This window comes from Chinchilla lanigera, unplaced genomic scaffold (assembly GCF_000276665.1).
Source record: "Chinchilla lanigera isolate Chin_1 unplaced genomic scaffold, ChiLan1.0 scaffold00006, whole genome shotgun sequence".
NCBI lineage: Eukaryota > Metazoa > Chordata > Mammalia > Rodentia > Chinchillidae > Chinchilla > Chinchilla lanigera.
In genome coordinates, this window is record NW_004955407.1 from 35,809,142 (window position 1) to 35,827,944 (window position 18,803).

General features: G+C 51.1%; 1 long non-coding RNA gene across 4 annotated transcripts; it reads right to left on the reverse strand.

Moving 5' to 3' along the window:
• Positions 1–9,144: 9,144 nt before the first annotated feature.
• On the reverse strand, positions 9,145–18,803 carry LOC102011840. Of its 4 annotated transcripts, XR_259614.2 has the most exons (5): positions 18,733–18,803; positions 13,223–13,520; positions 11,950–12,009; positions 11,696–11,821; positions 9,145–10,056 (listed from the first exon to the last, which is right to left on the reverse strand). It is a non-coding gene; the product is annotated as an uncharacterized LOC102011840 (long non-coding RNA). The 4 variants fall into 4 exon arrangements; XR_001231235.1 differs by lacking the exon at positions 13,223–13,520; XR_001231238.1 differs by lacking the exons at positions 13,223–13,520; positions 18,733–18,803 and adding an exon at positions 12,321–12,421.

An 18,803-nucleotide genomic window follows, 5' to 3' on the forward strand; every position in this document is an offset into this window, starting at 1 on the left:
TTCAGAGAGCAGGTGGGGAGCCGCTTCAGGCCACAGAAAGCAACCAGACAGGGCAGCCACAGGCCCTGCAGGATTCTGGGTTGGACCCCCGTGTGTGTGTGTGTGTGTGTGTGTGTGTGTGTGTGTGTGTGTGGTGGGGAGGTAATTATAAAGGGTATCACTGGGAAAATGGATAGAATTTGAGTATAGGCACTAGATTAGATAATACTAGAGTTTCAACAACAAATTTCCTAATTTTAATGAGGTTTGCCTTGAGGTTTGTTTTAGGAAATGTGAACTGAAGAATCTGGGGGTAAAGGGGGCATGATGTCACCAACTTATTTTCAGGGGAGTCAGAGAAAGTAAATAACCCTGCGGGAAGAAATGGAGACAGCGTAGGAATCCACAGCAGGTGAGGGGTCTACGGGAGCGTCTTGTACTACCCTTGCAGGACTTCTGTAAGTTTGAAATTACATTAAAAGCTACAAGAAATTACATTAAAAGCTCATTCACTTCCTTAAGAGTTCACTTCCCCAGTCTGCACTGGGTGGCTAAAAACGTGGTTTTACTAAAGGGCTAAAGGAACCAAAAGGCAACACAGCAGACAGGTTTAAAAGCATCTCCTGAGATAACGTGGAGGCCAACGAACTTCCCTCAGCCTGCCCTTCACCTTGTGTAAAACAAACTAGGAACAGCACCTGTGTCACAGCTTGTGAGGGCTGCAGGAGGTACAGTGGGTAGCGTGCATACCGCTTTCTAAGAAAGCTCCCTAGGAGAGACGCCCCCGTACTGACCCCGCTGTTCCCTCGCTCGGCCGGCCGAGTGGAGGAGTGTCGCCGTGTGGCTGATACTCCGGCTTTGTTAAGACTCCTGTGCCAGAAGGAGGTGACGATTTCCCAAGCCCTGTTTCATTATTTCTTTCTTTGCACTTCCAGAGTTTCCCTGCTCCCAGAGGCTGCTTGTGCAGAGCAAAGCCATGTTCAGGAACACACCGCTCTTCCTGAAATCAGAACGGGAGGGGATGGGGCTGGGGATTTAGCTCAGCGGCACAGTGCCTGACTGGCAAGCGCAAGGTTGTGAGTTCGATTCCCGGTACGGGGAAAAAAAAAAAAAAAAGAACAGGAGGGGAGCTAAGAGGCTCCGCCCTCAGCACTGGGCTTCCTGGACAAGGCCCCTGAGCCAGTCACTATGCTCTGCAGAGGAGCCTAGAATAAAAGAAATGCCATGTGTGACTTCTATTTCTATTGATAAAGAAAAATCAGCAAACTGTGTGCTCAGAGCAATCAGAAAAGCTGGAAAACCGCAAAGGGCAGCAGCCCCGGGCTGGATCCTGGACAGACCTAGGGTGAAGGAGACCCTGGGAGGTGAGCCCACGGGACTCTTTGCCAGTTGGAAGCACAGGCCGCAGTCAGGCGAGCAAAGCCAGCGCCAGACTTACCGGGCAGGCCGAGAAGAAAAGAAATAGGCTTAGCAAGGCAGCCAGGACATGAAGAGCACAAATCCTAGGTGGGAGAGAAGCACAGAGATAGGGATTTCGTGTTCCGTTCCGTGTGGATTCTGCTTGAGGTATTTCCTGCCCCTGAGCTGAAAAACAAATAAAGAGCCGCTGTGAGGAGGTGAAAAATCAAAGCAGCCTTGTGGAGTTAGACACGGTACGCAGAACTCACGTCGTCCCAGGGCCTCAGAAAGCGCTCTCACCTGGGAAGACGTAAATGTCTCGAGATGAAGTCAGCCTGGCTTTGGAGCGTTCTCTAAAGCCAGTGACTGGCGTCCTGGTAAGAGGAGGGGACACAGAGACACAGACAGGAAGGTCACGGGACAGTGCAGCAGAGATCAGGGACGCCTGGACCACAAGGGATGAGGCTTGGGAGGCACCAGGAAGGGCCCTTCCCTGGCTGAGCCCTGCTGCGACCAGGACTTCAGACTTCCGACTTCATCCCCTAGGAGGCGCGAGTGCATTGTTCCTCTCTCTCTCAGCGTCACAAAACCACCAGACCTAATTTGTGGTCTTTTGTTTAAGTCAGCCCAGGAAACAAACAGAAACGTTCACAGCAATCAGAACTCAGCGCCAGGCGGAGAGGAGGAGGTGAAAACGACGCCAGGCATTCTGCTGAGCCCCTGGAAGGACTGAGCTCAAAGGCTTACTTTGAAGGCCAGACCAAGTCCTACGGGACCCTGGAGCTGGTGTAAGTGCCAACGTGGGTATAATTAGGGTGTAAGAAACACAGACAGAGGATGGCGAAAGGAATTTTTTTTTTGTCTTCTTGAGACAGGATCTCGCTATGCAGTTCAGGCTGGCCTTGTGCTCACTTTGTAGCCCAGGCTGGTCTCAAACTCACAGCAATGCCCCTGCCTCAGGAAAAGGAATATCTGAAGAAATACTAAACTGAAAAACCTCCAAAACTGACAAGACACCAACGCCCCAAATTCAGACGCCCTGCCAACTCCAAAGAAGATCAATTTAGCCTAGGAGTTAGCTCATGGTGGAGTGCTTGCCCGGGGTGTGCAAGGGCCTGCATCCAATTTCCAGTGCTTCCCTAAGGGAATTCTTTCCAGGCAAATCAGTATAACTGATGACAACTAAGACCAAGCCGGGCATGGTCACCCATTCCTATAATCCCAGCCACTTGGGAGGCTGAGGCAGGAGGACCCCAAGTTTGAGGCCACAAGAGAACGCAAATTCTTACAGGACCCGAACACACACATTCTCCTTTAGGGACTCTGTAAAATGTGTGAATAGTTTGGTGTGTATCTCTAAAAACCAATAACTCTCTTCTTAAAATATATAAGCACCATATCACCACGCATCGTACCTGAAAAAATCTACACCAATGCTTTGATAGTCTCAAATACTGGTCTTTGCCTTTCCCCGGTTCTCTTATACCTTAGTCTGGATAAACATGCAAACAGGTCCCTGGTGTGCACACGGCTGATGTCTCTCGAGCATCTTTCCACCTGCGGGTCCCCTTCTGCCCCCTGCCCTTAAGTGGTAGAGAAACTGCACTGTCTGTCCCGAAGCTGCCCACATTCTAGATTTGCTCGTAGCACCCTCTGATGGCATGTCACATATTTCTCCATCCCTGGCTCTCCTGAAACTTGGCACAGCGGTGAGGCTGTTCAGTGAGAGGCTGAGTCAGGTTGAGAGCTGAGGTTTTGGGCAAGACATCGAATGAGGGGCGCATGCTCCGTGGGAGGCAGCTGAGCTCGCTGAGTCACTCTGGGCCTCTGCCCTCCTCCTCCTCCCCTAAGGCTTGAGGCCACTGATCGATGCTGAGGGGATCACAGATGACACCATGACGTCATCACAGCCCTGCAACGTGTCCCCTAATCCTACCAGCCCGCTGCTGTGTATCAGAACACTTCCCAAAGGGGAAAGTTTCCCTTGCGATCCCGCTTTACCCCTATCTAATGCTGCGTCGGCAGCACCTTGTACCTATTCTGCACTCTTTCCTTTTCCTTCCCAACTTAACCTCCACTGGGTAGTTTCTGAGAACTGTAGTGTCCGGTGGAATCCAAAGACCCACAGTTTCAAGTCACTGAATGATTCCCTTTCAGTTTTACTGTATTGCAGTCGTGAGATCTGTGCTGTTCTTTCTCTGTTTTTCCATTACATTTTCTAAATTCGTTAGGGAGGAATGCAGTACAATACTCAAGGATTCCACAGAGCTCACGGAGCAATGAAGGAAGTGACCAGCGGAAACTGCTGTGTGCTAGCCGGGTCCACGTCGGGCCGCCGCCCATGGGGGTCCTTTGCTGTGACGCGCCACGAGGCATGCAAGAGGAGGGCACCGCACCAACTCGGGAGTCGGGCACACCGGGTCACATGAGGTCACGTGAGGAGCAAACCGCTGCCTTCTCCGGGAGGGCATATAGGTCCTCTTGTCATCCTGAGTTCACCTCCAGAAACCCAGGGAAACTGAGGCCTTTTTCCAACCCAAGGCAGAGCCCACTCTATTGGGATTCAGGGAAGAAAAGCAGGCAGATCATGAAAACCCTCTGTGGACACACACTTCCCAAAGTGCCTCCCTCTCAACCTGTGCATCTTTCAACTCAGAATTCCCAGCGGGGGATGACAGTAGGTACATTCAGGACTCTTCGTGGGTGACTCTGAATTTGCACTTTTTTCAATTCAAGCACGGATCAAAGCAGTGAAGGATATACAAGAAAGGTCAGCAGTGTGAATACTGACAAACTTATAAAGGATTTCTCACATATACAAAAGGGTCTTACTGGGTTGCCCAGGGGATCAAGAACTACTGAGCTCATGAGGTTATCTTGCCTCAGCCACCTGAGTAACTGGGACTACAGAAAATAATAGAGGGGCTGGGGACTTAGCTCAGCGGCACAGCGCCTGCCTGGCAAGCGCAAGGTCATGAGTTCGATTCCTGGTACCGGAAAAAAAAAAACAAAAAAAAGCAGCCAGAAAATAATAGAAACCAGTGGAAAGAATAACGTACTGGAGATTCATCTGGAAAAGACCACCTGTTTATTAAAAGTAATCCAAACAAAGGAAGTCTCATTTTAAAAAGGTGAAAATGAACCACTAAAAAGAAATGCTGATATGACAAAAGGAAAGCTAAAATCTCAAGAACAGGAAAATAAGAATAATATCAGCAAACTTGCACATGAAATGAAAATCAAAGAGGAGGAACATAAGATAGAAATAAGCAGACTTTATCAAGATATGCAGAAAAAAGTTGAATTAAATGAAGAAAAGCGCAAAGATCTAATAAAGAAAAAGGGGATGGAAATTTCAGAGTTAAATGCAAAGTTAGTAACTCAAGAAAAGGAAAAGCAAAATGAAATAATCAAACTACAGCTGGAGAAGCTTCAACATCTTCAAGAAGAAAAAAACAAGGAAATTGCAATTCTTCGTAAGACCAGACAGGAGTTGGAGCGGCACCTTTCTATTGGCTAAGATTCTCACCTTAAGCGTAGACGATTTTCAGTATAACAGTAAATTCATTAATTAGTATTTACTTTTTTAAAAGCATTTGAAAAATTCACTTCCATTTTCAACATAAGCCTAAATAAAAAAAAAAAAAAAGAGACACTTTAAAGATTTGTATTGAGGGGTTGGGGATTTAGCTCAGCGGCACAGGGCCTGCCTGGCAAGCACGAGGTCGTGAGTTCAATTCCTGGTACCGAAAAAAAAAAAAAAAAAAAAGATTTGTACTGAATTTATTTAGACAGATCCGTATATTGGCTGATCATGTACTACATTCTTGCTTAATGGTATTATCCATAAAGAAGTTCAGGTTTACAGGGTTTAGTTTACCTATTAAACCATCATTGACTATGGAAATACTCTCCAAGCAGTCTAGACATAGACATTTCTTTCTTTTTCCCTATAGCCATTCAAAATTCAGAAGTATGACATAATGATAGATAAAGAAAATTAGATACAAAGACTTTGTATAAAAATCAAGATATGCGTCTTAGGTATAGAAAAATTAAAGGACATTTAAAAGTGACACATGCCTTTCAAGCAAAATATTCATGTGTTGTGAAATGAAATTCACTTCTTTCTCTAGATGTTTAATCAGTTTAAAATGTAAGATTAAAAAGGCAAAGATAATAAGGTTTTGAGGGCTGGGGATTTAGCTCAGCGGCAAAAGCACCTGCCTGGCAAGCGCAAGGTTGTGAGTTCGGTTCCTGGTACCAGAGAAAAACCAAAAAAAAAAAAAAAAAAAAAAAAAAAAAGGTTTTGAGATGAGTAAAGAAAAAATAGAAAACAAAACAAAAGAATTTCCAGGGCCACGCTCGTATTTCACGAGCGTCACGGTCCCTGCCAGCCCCGCAGCACTTGACACCGTGGGTTGCAAACGTGTTCCATGCGTGAGCTCCAGGGGAACTGGACGATGAGGCTCCTCACTCATCTTTCTAAGGACTCGCCCACAGCGCTAGACTCGAAACGGCAGAAACGCTCCCCGCGCAATGTGTGGAGAGCTAGTACTCACCAAGCACTCCGCGGAAACGGAAAGCTCTTAGCCGCTGGCTCCCGCTCCTCCTGACCCATTAAATTATACAAGGGCATCGGTCATTGAAAGCTAAAATTAACACCTCGCAGGACTTGCCAGGGAGTTCTGACATCTCCAGGGGAATTTTCCATGCCCTCGTGACAGACCAGCATCTACTCATGTTGCCATGGGAAAAAAAAATAAGAACTGAGTTTCTCGCTTTGCCTCTCCCGGCATGTGCCAGACGGGCAGCGGGCTGGGCCTCCGCCGAGAAGCCCGGACCGCTCCGGTCCCATTCGCTCAGTAAGCGCACACCCGTCGCCTGTGATGTGGCCGGCGTGATGCTGGGTGCGGGGAGAGACGCGGTCCACAAGACAGACAGGAACATCTGCTGCGTCCAGAGGAGGGGGCCTCCCAGGCCAGCCCCAGGCCGCGCTGGCCGCGTGGTCTGGGGCCAAGTCCTGGAGATCACGTAGCGTCTGGGCCCTGGAGGAATTCCTGGTGCAGGCAGCACTCCGCCCCAAGTCAGTCAGGGCGGGATTGAGTTCCCAGCTCTCCCCTTACCAGCTGCGTGGCGGGAGCCTGTGGCTCTTTAGAAATGGTCAGAAAGGAAAGAGAAGCTGCTGGGATGGGCCGCTGGAAAGAGATCAGAGGGAACCGCGCTATCTACCGTTTCTTCTTTTCGTTCCTCAGGGTGTGGCCTCCGCACAGCGAGGCGCAGTGAAGGAGTGCTAGGAAGGCTGTGTGGCCGCCGCCCACGCCAAGAAGCAGAGCGTTTCGAGCAGCCCCGTGGACAGAGGTTTTAATGGGAAGTCAAACCGCACAACTTCTGGTCCCTCGCCCCCCTCGCCCCCCTGCCTGGCTTTCGAGCCACTTCCTGGGCCCTGCAGACTAGTTTACGGCATCTGGTTCCACCCTGTGGCGTCCAAAAGCACCACTTGCAGACTGGCCCCTGGCTGTGGGGTCACAGAGAGAGCAGGCACAGAACAAGTCAAAGTACTGAGTGTCGAGCGGACCCGCGTCACACGCAGTCACGTACAGACCGCAGCTCTCCCTGTGCATCCTGATCCTCTCTGCGGCAACTCCAGGCAGCTGGGCTTGGAGTTTCAGTGTGCGCCGAGCTCACGCCCTGTGATGCAAAGCTCAATCCACATCCTTGCCTTCCTTCTACTGTACTTGTTAGCTAGGTCAGGTTTTCTTTAGTATAAAGTTTTTTAGCTGAGCATGGTGATGCATGCTTGTAAATTCAGCTACTCAGGAAGCTGAGGCAGGAGGATCACTAGTTCAAGTCCAGCCTGGAGAATTTAGACTACACTCAAAACTGTCTCAAAATATAAAAAGGTCTAAGGTTGTAGTTCAGTGGTAGAGTACCACTGAGTTCAAATGCCAGAACCACAAAATTTTTTCCTGCATACTACCATAACATTAGTACATTTAATAACATTTGGGGGCTATAACAGCGTTATTTATAATAGCCAAAAGGTGGACTACCAAAATATCCATCAACAGACAAATGGATAACAAAAATGTGGCCTATATATGCAAGGGAGTACTACTCAGCCATGAAAAACAGCAAAGTACTCATATATGCTACAACATGAATGAACCCTGAAAATATTATGCTAAGTGAATGAAGCCAATCAGGAAAGACTCCATACTGTATGACTCCATTCATATGAAAATCCAGAATGAAGAAACCTATAGAGACAGAAAGTAGACTAGTGGCTGGGCATGGTGTCACATGACTGTAATCCTAGCACTCAGGAGGCAGAGGCAGGAGGATCATCAAAAGTTCAAGGCCAGCCTGGATTTCATAGTGAGCTCAAGGCTAGCCTGAACTACACAGCAAGACCCTGTTTCCAAAAATAATAATAACAAAGAAAGTGGACCCGTGGTTGGTTGCTTAGGGCTAGTGGTAGGCGAGGGGAATAAGGTTAACAGCCATGGGGCGTGGGATTTCTTTGTGAGATGATGAAAATGCTCCAAAACTGACGATGGTGATGGTTTTGCATGTATGTGAATATATTAAAACCACTGAACTGTGGGCTCTCAGTGATGAGTTGTATGGTAAGTGTTTATAAGTCCCAAAGGGGTATATTTTAAAAAAGAAAAATGGGATTTGGAGTATAATTCAGGGACACAATATGCTTAACCTGTGTGAGGCCCTGGGTTCAAGCCCTAGCATCCTCCTCAAAAAAAAAAAAAAAAAAAAAAATTAACAATTAAAAAAAATGTAAAGGGGCTGGGGATTTAGCTCAGAGGCACAGTGCCTGCCTGGCAAGCGCAAGGTCGTGAGTTCGAGTCCCAGTACCGGAAAACAAAAACAAAAACAAACAAACAAACAAAAAAATGTAAATAGGGACAATGAAAAGAAAATTGAAAGGTCATTCATAGCCTTACCAAAGATGCTCATAATCCAATTGGTCAGGAAGTCTCTTCAGGTATTTTTCTATGTACAGTTTTGTTAGGGGCTGGGGATTTAGCTCAGCGGCATAGCGCCTGACTGGCAAGCGCGAGGTCATGAGTTCGATTCCTGGTACTAGAAAACAACCCCCCCCCAAAAAAAATATATATATAGAGAGAGATAGATATATACAGTTTTGTTGTTCTACTTACTGATGATTACATAAGACAACAGTTTTTTAGGGCTGGTATAATTTCCCCCTTACATGTAAAATAATTTAGTGGCTAGGGACAGAAATTTCCTGAGCTATCTGAAGCAGAAGGCAATTGAACAGAGGGACCTCAGTGCTTACAGGCTTGTCAGAAGGACCGGGGAACAGCATCACCCAAGCTGGCCCAGCAAGCGGGTAACAGGAGCCAGCCAGCAGAGCAAGCGCTGGCACTGCCACGCCAATAATAACAGGACCGGGAAGCTGCCACTGTGACCATCAAATCCAGCAGCATTCCCTTAGCTGTGATCCAGGAGCAAAGAAGCACACTAGGGCTGATGACCTCACAGCAATGCCACTGGGACTTCTGCTCACACTGCTACAGACACACACACAAACACACACACACACACAACTATCCACTAATTCTCTCTACCAGCAGAAAACACAAAGCCAGCAGGTATGTGGTTTCCAGCTCAGTAAGTGTGTTCAACTGGCCACACTTAATTCATATTAAGAACGCTAGCTGCAAGGGAGTCTGGGAAATATAATTTTATACAAGAAAGTATTTACCATACCACATTATTAGAGCTTTTAAGACCTTTTTAATAGATGCATAATTTTTCACTGAATATATATAATCAATATCTAATTAATCATCCCCTTTCACCCATTTAGGATGGTTCATATTCAAAGCTTAATGTTATAAATATTAAGATCCTAAATTTAATATTATAAATGACACCGTGATGGTAATGCCGGTAATAATAGTTATCATTTATTGAATACTTCTTTCTTACAGGCAGTGTGCTAGATGCTTTTATATTATTTATATTAATATTTATTTACTTAAAGTTTTAAATTAAAGTTCACAACTGCCTTATGAGATTCCTATTATCTCCACAGTATGGATAACAAAACTAAGGATTTCGGACACATCAAACCAGATCTGACACCAAATCTTGCACCTTTAACCAAATACAAATACTCATGCAAAAGGCTTCTTTTGGTATGAGGCATGATTTCCATCGCACACCTAACCAGGAACAGAAAAACTAGTTCAAAGGCTGTGAGCCCCTTACGCATAAGCAGGCCAGATTTTCAGTCAAGGTCATCGTCAGCACTGAAGATGTCCTCCATGGCAGGAACTCACGCTTACCGTGTGAATGCCTGGCAAGGGGTCAGGTCCACCGGGGCCACCTGATGGGCGTCTTTGGAACGAGTGGCAGTGTGTGCAGGAGCGTGTGAGGGCTCTTCAACCCACAGAACGGCATTCCTCCTTCTGCAGGAAGTGCAAGCTGCTTCCAAGCCCAGTCGTGGACTGCACATAAAAATGAGCAACGTGCCTGCAACAGGCAGCCTTTAATCTGCTTTTGCCGCCTTCACATGGCAGGAGAGTCACCACACCAGCCTACGAGCAGGTGACCGTGAAGTGGCCTCCAGGGGTCTGGCAAGTCTCAGGTCATACATCTGAGGGACCACGCATGAGCCAGAGGTTGTACATTCTGTTAGGCAGATAAATGAAAGCCTTTTTTTTTTTCTAGCAAGCACTAAAAACTGTTTCAGTTTGGACAACTTAATTGCTTTACTAAATATTGATTCTCTACGTACATATTAGCCACCTGAAGCAAGTTAGACCGTCAACCCAATGCACTCACCACTGCCGGCCACTGAACAGCCTTTGTGAGCCCTGCCCCGCTTTTCTGCCAGGAGAGGGTTCATGCTCACATAACCACCCGCTGAAGGGCTTGGTATTGCCAGTGTCTTGCAAACCCCACACACTGCCTTTCCCTGCAGAGCAAGGCTGGTAGCAGGATGGCCGGTCCTGGCAATTTCACCAGGAAGGTACAAAAATCTGTCACTCAGCTGGCCTCTGACAGGCAGGTCTGTGTTCCAGAGAGTTCATTCTGTCTTTTTAATCATGCCTTCCACAGTCTTTATTCCCCTTTAAAAGTCCTAAGATGATAGAAGATCTTCCTTTTTGTGTAGCCTTACCCACCTCTTGGACTGTACTACTCCGGGGCCTTTTAAAGAGCGACACTGTAACTTGCATATCAATATAAAAAATATCTGGAGAAAACGCAAGTATCTCTTGGCTCTGAAATCTGTGCATCTGTATCAGATCCTCCTGGCACAGTCAGAGGAAGGCTGGGAGGCAGTGTTACCCAATAGGACCATGGTTTTATTTATTCCATATGGCTTTAGGACATGCTTGAGTATAACATGCCATATTTTTTCTGGTGATTTCTACAAATCATTTTTTAATTATGAATAATGATTTCAGAGACACTCCTGAGAAATGTTACCCGAGGTTCCCTTGACAGCCATCAAATAAAGTATGTACGGTGGAGCAGCTCCTGTGACCCACACAGAAAACCAGCTTTAAAGCATGGATTCCTCAAAGATCTATTAGTCATCTTTGCTGAGACTGAGTCTCAGGATTCACACATGCAAAGGGTGGCTGAGCAACTCAGATCAACAAAAGTAACTAGAAAAATACGTGCACTGTCAAATAATTGTTCAAAGGATTTTTGTACAATTATACATTTTCTCATTTCCCGTGGAGCCTTTGTTCTTTTCCTGTAGCTAGGAATTTTTGGGTTTTAATTATTGCTTTTTTAGCTAGGCATGGTGGTACACACCTGTAATCCAAGCACTCGGGAGGCTGAGGCAGGAGGACTGCCGCGAGTTCAAAGCCAGTTTGAGCAACATAGTGAGTTCAAAGCTAGCCTGAACTACATAGAGAGACCCTGTTTCAAAAAAAATTATTGCTTTTCTAACCCTCAGCTGAGGGTTTTCAGGTCTTAAACAATCTCTATGGCCACAGCAGGGTAGGTTCTTGCTCTATAGCTCAATCCAGGCCACTTGGAAAGCAAAATGGCTGTCCTTGATGGCACAAACCTATAATCCCAGTATTCATGGGAGGCTGAGGCAGGAGGATCACATCTGAATCCAGCCCGGGCAACTTTGCAATTTACTAAGACCCTGTGTCAAAAAAAGAAAACAACAACAACAAAAAAAAACTTATAAAAGTTTCTGGATGTAACTCACTGTAAAAGCCCTGAGTTCTATCATTAGTACCACCCCCCAAAAGAAATAAAGTAAAATATTTACGCAAGATCATGAGTATCAGTTTTCACTTACGGGCTTTGCTTTCAGCAGTTAGATCTCAAACAATCGAGCCTGGTCCCAACAAGGTACTCTGGGGCTAAGGGTGTACATCAATGGTAGAGCGCTTGTCCATGTGTAGGAAGCCCTGGGTTCACTGCCCTGCCGTACAATATGGATGGACGGATGGATGGATGGATGGATGGAGAGATACATATATAGACACTTGGAAGGACTAGATGGGTGGGCTTAGCCCTGGAAGCCCAGCCCTTTCGGCAGGCATATCTTACCTAGGACCCACATTCCTCCATTCAGGTGATAGCATCTCCAAAAACCATGTCAGGATCAGGCTAAACAGAAATACAAATAAGTCGATTAGTTGTCAATGGAGCAGCCTTCTATTGCTCGAACGGGGAGGTATTTTCTGGTTAATTACCTTAAGTAGACTTCAATAAACATTTCATAAATTATTTTTGTGTAGGTAACAAAAGCATTGATCCCCAGCCCAACTACAGAACAATTAAAGCCAATTCACATGCACATGGCTTTTCCAGTACTCACAACCTTGTTTAAATTATTTAAAAGGTGACTCTCGCTATTGGTCCAGACACTGCTGAGAGTTAGAAAGCAAGGTAAAAGCCCATCTGCTGTTTCCCACTACCTGTTCAATGAACAGTGCTGTCCCACGGGCAGGCAACTTCCTTCCTGTTTGGATTTATTCAAAAGTTTGGGGCTGGGGATTTAGCTCAGCGGCAAAGGGCCTGCCTGGCAAGTGCAAGGTCGTGAGTTCGGTTCCCGGTACCGGAGAAAAACCAAAAAACAAAAAAACAAAAAACAACAAAAGTTAGATTTCTCATTAAGCTCCCCCGGAGCCGCTGTGCCCAGCTCAGGGCCTGACAAAGGGGTAGAACTCTCCGAAATTAAACGTAAGAGTGAAACCTTTATTACGGGTTCTCACGTGGGGTAACTGGCTCAGACTGTGGGAGCAGAGTAGCATTCAGGGTTCAATTCCATCCCTCACCTCTTCTCCTCCAAAGAGCGAGAGACAGGCAGAGAAGGAGCCCTTGAAGCCGAAAATCTCTGTGGGCTGAGGAAGGCGCCCCAGGGCTCACGCCACCTATCTCCACCGCCTCCGGAGAGAAGCAGAGACAGCTCTGTGGTTACTTAAACGACTTCTTGGTCCACACCCGCGGAGTGTAAACCGTACTGGTGCAATAACCAAGATTATTTTCTTTCCACCTTCGAGAAAATGAAGAGGCTTTTGGAGTCAAAGCCAAAAATATAATTTCACTATATTTTATATAGTGAAATTTATTTTATAAATTTATTTTATTTTATTTTATAGTTTCACCTAGTTTGACTCTTTTATTTAATTTCGGAGGGTTCTACCCATTTGTCAGGCCCTGAGCGGGGCATAGCGGCCCGGGGGGAGCTTAATGAGAAACTTAACTTCTGAATAAATCCAAGCAGGGATCGAGGTGCCCGCCCACGGAGCAGCACTGCTCCATGAACACGTAGTGGGCAACAGCACACGGGTTTCTAAAACACACGGGGTGGAATCACCTTGTAGTTTATCAGCTAACCAGGGAAAATATTCTGGACTTCAGGAGAAGTGCTGTTTTAAAAAGCCTTTGGTTTTATGAGAACAGGCGCTTCGCTGGGCGCCGGCGTTCACCCGGGCACTGAGGTGTCTGGCGCCGTGGCTCTTCTTCCTCGGGAGGGGACATCCCGGGCTCCCCGACAGGCCGAGCCTCAAGCGAGATTCTGACAAATGGGAGGCGGACGCTTCGGGACGGCACTGGCCTCGGCTTCGCACCAGCCGCCGCAGGTCTCAGCCCCCTCCATCCCGCTCGGACGGAATCTGGAGAGGAAGGTCCGAGCTGGGCGAAGCGACAGGCAGGAGGCACGCGAGGCTGCACGCGCGATCCGGGACCCGCGGGTCCTCACGCGCGCCCCGCGGACACTCGCAGCCAGACCCCGCCCCCGCTGCCCAGGGCGCCCCGAGTCCCGCGCCCCACCCCGCGCGGGCGCACCCCCGAGCCCCCTTGGCCATCAGCCTGCCCCGATTGCGTTTCTAACGCTGTTGGGGATCCCAAGACTGCGGCGGGCCTCAAAGGCCGGATTGTGACGCCCGAGTTGCCCCCAAATAATCGCTCCTGAGCTCCCACCCGGCACCCCCAGCTCCTTCCGCGCCAATCCGGAGACCTCTGGGGATGGGAACCCGACCCTTCTCCCCAGCCAGCCCCCAGGCCTCCAGCCAAAATGTGGCCCTCAGCTCCCGAAGCCCGCGTGCAGCCTCCGGGCCAGAACCAGCCGGGTGCGGCCTCGGGGCGCCCACGTGGCCCCGCCGCCCCTAGGATCCCAAGTCCGGCTCCTGCGCACCCGCCTGCCTTCGCCTCGGCTCCACCCTTCTTCCCCTGAAGGGAAGAGCAAGTGTGTTCCCCGCTAGGAGCACACCCCACGGGATGCCCACTTTTCACGCTGGCCTTGAAAAGAAAGGGGAAAAATTAAAAATATAAATCCGCGCGAAGCGAGGAGGTGCGCACGCCCAGGCCGGGCCGAGGGTGCCAACCCAGCCCGCGCCGGCCCCTCGATGGCGGTCTCCACTTAACCCTCGAACAAAACGAGCCTCTTCCTACGGATTTGTGTACAACAGGGGGTCATTTTTGCTTTGCAAATAGATCCCCTAGGTGAAACGAAACGAATTTGTGGCTCCACAGAACCGTGCCAGTCCGGTACTCGGGTCAGCCCAATATTAAGGCCCGGCTGATACCATCATATGCTCTGGGGAAAGTTAAGCTCGTCGTGGTCGCGTTGTCTTTGAAGCCCAGAAATATTCATCTCAGGTGGATGGGTTTTGTTCCGGTTCTTACAGAGGATTTGGGGGGTTGGCGTTTTCTGAAGGGCTCCGGCGACGTCATTAACGAGCTAATCCGTTTTCACTCGGGCGGCACTGATTGATGTAACCACTGAGGAATTTTGGTACCACCAGACGTTGCCTCTTCCAGCCCCAGGTTCCCTGGAAGCCGTGAGGATCGCTTCTAGAGGAGAGGGTGGCCGGGAAGCCGATGGACTGCAGTTTCCCATTTGGGGTTTTGAGAGGAGGTTTCCGGCCACCAGGCCCGGAGTCCTCGGGGAGAAAGTGGCGTACGGGGGGCCCTGAGCAGCCAGAGCCCTCTCCGAGCTCCCCGCACGCCCTGGTGGTCCCCAACAGCCTCCCCAAATCCCGGAAATCCCATGTCAGAAACAGGGGCGCAAGTTTGGAGACTTAGGAGATGGGAAAGAAAATGCAGAGGAAAGGGCTCACCCCTTCTCTCAGCGTAAAATTGGAAGAATCCTGTAGCTGCCAAAAGGGAGCTCAGCGCAGCTTCTATGGTTCCCCCTGGTCCTTTCTCAGGAAGTTTGCTAATCGCTGCAATTAATTACCAGTGACACACTCTTTCTGTCCCCCTAAATGCACTGCTTTGAGAGAGGAGAAGTCCGTAGCAACTACTGCAGTCGTTAGGCGCATCTGTGGTCCCCTGGATTTCCATCCCAGGACAACCAAGTCCAAGGAGAAGGCCTGCCTGCACCCTTCCAGAATCCCAGAGAGCAGAGTCAGCTAGCAACCCAGGAGTGCCCCAGGAGGGTGGGGAATCCCCGGTTCTGCGAGACTGTCTCCCCTTCCACTGGAGGGACAGTGGCTGCCTTTGGCTCTGTCCTGCGCTCTGCAGGGATCGGTGCCTGGACCCTGGAAGGCATGTCTGCCTGGGTTTCTGCGATGTTATCAGATAATCGGACATCCCACCAATTTAAAAATACAAACTTTCTCCAAACAGCTTCCAGGGAAGGACGTCACAAAACCAAACGGGGGGTGGGACAGTGGTATTGGAATTGTCCTCCGGTCCTTTCTGGGAATAGCAATGACCCTAGGGAAAGCTGAGGCCATCTCAGCGGCTTACACACAAAAAGGAGTGAAAAACTGAAGTATTCTGGGTGTTTTTTGTTTTTGTTTTTTTTTCTTTTTTTTTTTTTGGTTTTGGTTTTTCTCCGGTACCAGGAACCGAACTCACGACCTTGCGCTTGCCAGGCAGGCGCTTTGCCACTGAGCTAAATCCCCAGCCCTTGTTTTTGTTTTGTTTTGGTATTCTTTCCATAGCTAGAACAGCAAAGATTCCCAGCCACCAAACATTGGTATCTGTGATACTGGGTCTAAGCGGGTGGGGGATCTCTGAAGAAACCACATCATACTAGTTGCCTGTGTAGACAAGGGCTTATGAATCAAACAGGTTTGGGTCTCCGGAGTCCGGGATTTCGTTGCCTCTGCTTGCTCAGGCAGCTGGCGTTCTCCGAAGCTGCCCCGCAGAGATTCCAGATCCCGGGCCAGGAATGGGAGGGTTCTCCCCTCCTCCACCTCCTGGGTGACCAGGTCTGCGCTGTCCTTCAGCCACTGCAGCAACCCTCTGGACCCCGTGGGAGCGGGGACACCTCCGAGTCCCCCTTGATTTCAAGCACCCGAGGATCCTTCCGCTGGGGACGGGCCTCGGGAGGACGGGTGCGGCCGGGGGAAGCACAGTTGCGGAGCATCTGAAGTGGAAAATCCAAGCAGATGTGGGGCAGTCCGCACCCACCCCTTTCCTCTTGAGGCTGAAGTTTCCTCCAGATCAGTTTCCTGATGGAAAATTTCTAAGGCACCAGGTACCATGCGGGGGCGCGATGGAACTGTGGGCTCCCTGCAATGCGCAGGGTCCCCCTTGCCACCTGCCCTCCTAGGGCTTCTCCTCGGACCTTGGGTGCACAGGTCCTCGGCTGTGTCCGGGCCCTGGAGCCAGGGACTGGTGCTTAGCTTAGGACAAAACATGCACCGAGAGTCTCTTTTCACCAGCCAGGCACTAGGGACATGCTGCAGGTGTCCCAACCCGCGGTCACTGCCCACGTTGCTGCTCACTCCAGTTAATGCTCCTGCTGCGCTTTTCCAGTTTGAACAGGGCTTCTAACTTCCTATCGCCCACCCATGCCGGCGGTGTCCTGATCTCCTGGCCCCAGGCTCTGGCTCAGCGAGTAAAAGCCCAGGGGTGGCCTCAACCAGAGATGAGATTTCCTTCCCCTATTCACGTAGGTGTCAACATCCTTCCCACTGGGAAACCTGTGGCGCTTGGGGCACTTTGGGTGGTGCCCTTGGGAAACCAGGCCATAGTCTTGTGCGTGGGCCGAAGTCTGTTTGGGGAAGGGGTTAATACCCTGCCTGCTGGGCCCTGCCCTGGCAGCGCCCCACACCCCTCATCTCAGCGCCTCCAAACCCTCGGCGTTGCTACCTCTCCAAGCACGCGTGCACACTTGTGTGGCAGGCGCCGGGGCAGCGGCTGCCGCCGTGAAAGCCGGGTAGTCAGAGCTTAGGCGCGCTTTCATATCAAATCTGGCAAGTTTCGTTTAAGAAAAGTTTCCATTCTCTCCCACTTCCACTTAGGCATGTTTCTGCGTTCTGGGTAATCCCTTTCAAGCTGGGGAGGAATTCTCCGGAGTCCATAATTGAGGCCGGGAAACCGTAGGGGTGGGACTCGCGTTAAATCCTCCCGAAGCCAGGGAGGTGCTGGGGCGCACGCGGGGCGCGAGGCCTGCGGAAGCCGTGGCGGGGGCGGCCCGCAGGCCCCACTCCTCGCTCGGAACCCCGCTCAGCGCCGGCCCCGGCACCGCGGTGCAGGATTCTGGACGCGACGCGGGACGGGCTGCAGGGTTTGGGCGCTGCGCCCACTTCTGAAAACCCGGGAGCCTGGATGTGCGGTTCCTCTGCGCGCAGTTCGCGTGGCATCGAGGTTTCCAAGCACTCTCCCCGCTAGCGTCGGTCACGCTGGGGACTTGGCAGGAGGAGGCCGAGCCCGTAGGTGTGCGCGCACTGCCGAGCCCGCGGAGAGAAGCCGCGTCGCCTTCAACGCCCTGGAACTGCGGACCTTGCAGAAAAGGTCAGGAGGCCTGCTGCAGGCAAGGGGATTGGAAGCTCGGCCTTCGGAGGGCGGGAGAAGGGAGCAGGTACCCGGCCAGGTGAGACAGGCTGCAGGTGAGCAGCAGGCTGTTCCGGGCCCAGCGGCCAAAGCGGCGGTACGGCGAAGGAAAATACCTGCGCGTGGCCGCCCGGGTCCCCGTGTCCTCCCGCCCGTGCCGACCTCCGCGGGTGTCCCGCAGCCCCTTGCCCTGCAGCTCTACCCCTGGGGCACAAGGCCAGCAGATCCCATAGGACCCTCACGCCCCAAAGGAACTGCCCTGCGTCCCCCGCGCTTGCCCCCCCCCGGAAGCTGCGGGGGCACCGCGTCCAGGGCTCGGACTCCTGGGAGGGGTGGGGCTTCTGTGAGTGCGGATGCACGGTGTGCAGGGGACGCTGGGTCCAAACCTGTCCCGGGCTGCAGGAGCGGGAGGGACAGGGCAAGAGCGACGAGAAGACTGACTGAGGGACTGCGCCGAGCCCGCCGGCGACCGAGTCTCCACTGCGTGCGCCTTTCTCCACCTGGTTCCCACCCCCCAGCCCCCCCAACGGCCCCCGGGGACCCTGACTCAGCGACCGCCCCTTGGAGCGCCCACCCCATGGGCCATTCCCCAAAATTGCGGCTGCGTGGCTTCGAGGGCTCTCGGATACCAGCGCGCGGGCAGGGGGCTCCGCTCCCGCCCAGAGGCCTCGAGCTGCGCCCGGCTCCCCGGCCCTTCCTCCCGCCCGCGCGCCCCCAAGCCAAGCCCTTCGCCCCGGTGTTTCTAGAAGGGAAGAACAGAAAGGTCATTTCCGGGCCTCTCGTGCCATTTCCTTGAGCAGGGGGTACGCGGATAGGGCGTCCCCTGGCCACCCCTTTCTGCCGACGCACCGCGAGGTGGAGCGGGTGTGGGCCCAGCGCGGGCTCGGAGGACTCGGTCGTTCCAGCAGGGCGCTTGGCTGGCGAGTCGCGCCGCCTCCTCTGGCCGCGCCCGCCAGTGACCTCCCCGAGATCCACAGAGGCCTTGGCACCCCTTCCGCCTTCCTCCTCCGCCCCACCCCGCCGCCCACCCGAGCACCGGGTCCCTGAGTGCTTCTCTCTCCGGATCGGGTCCCCACGCGCGCTCGGCGTACTCACCCCGACTTCCTGGAGCCCGGGCGCGCGCGGCCCTCTCGCGGGAGAGTTCCCGGAGGCAGCGCCGCGGAGGC